We start from the raw sequence: 679 nt of genomic DNA on the forward strand, positions 1-679 counted from the left end.
TTATATATATGTGTGTGTGTATGTGTGGATGTATATAAATGTGTGTATATATCTATATATCTATATATATATATATATATATATATATATATATATATATATATGCACATCTCTGTGTGTGTGTGTGTGCCTGTGTGTGTGTGCGGGGGGGGGGGGGGGGGGTAGGCCGATATGTGGTCTACTGAAGTTGCTAAGAAGGAGCAGCCGACTTCTCATACCCTGATAGTTTACTGATGGAGGGAGTATACAGTTTTCGGCCAGAGGTTAGCTCGGTCTGATTTTTTTTTTTTTTTTTTATCTGTCTGTTAACCGTCACTGACAAGCTATGTCATTCATACAGGTTAAAACAAAGAGGTGAGAACACCGAGGAAATTCCGTTCCTCAACGCAATTCGATACTGGGGTCGGCCGGGTACTGTCCGTTTCCTGGTGTGGCTAATTACCATATGTAGATGTGTGAATGACCATAGTAGATATATGTGAACTGATAATGAACGCGTTGTAATGAATGCGTCATATGTAGATAGCGTTATATGTGTAATAACCTTAGATATTTGAATAGATGTGAAATGCTATCGATATATATATATAGATAGGCTATACTGAGTAACACGTGGACAATACTATAAATTAATGTAAGTATGTGTGTAGTATGAAATCAAACGCTTAACAAATTCTTA

Source organism: Penaeus chinensis, chromosome 7 (genome assembly GCF_019202785.1).
Source record: "Penaeus chinensis breed Huanghai No. 1 chromosome 7, ASM1920278v2, whole genome shotgun sequence".
NCBI classification, from domain to species: Eukaryota; Metazoa; Arthropoda; class Malacostraca; order Decapoda; family Penaeidae; genus Penaeus; species Penaeus chinensis.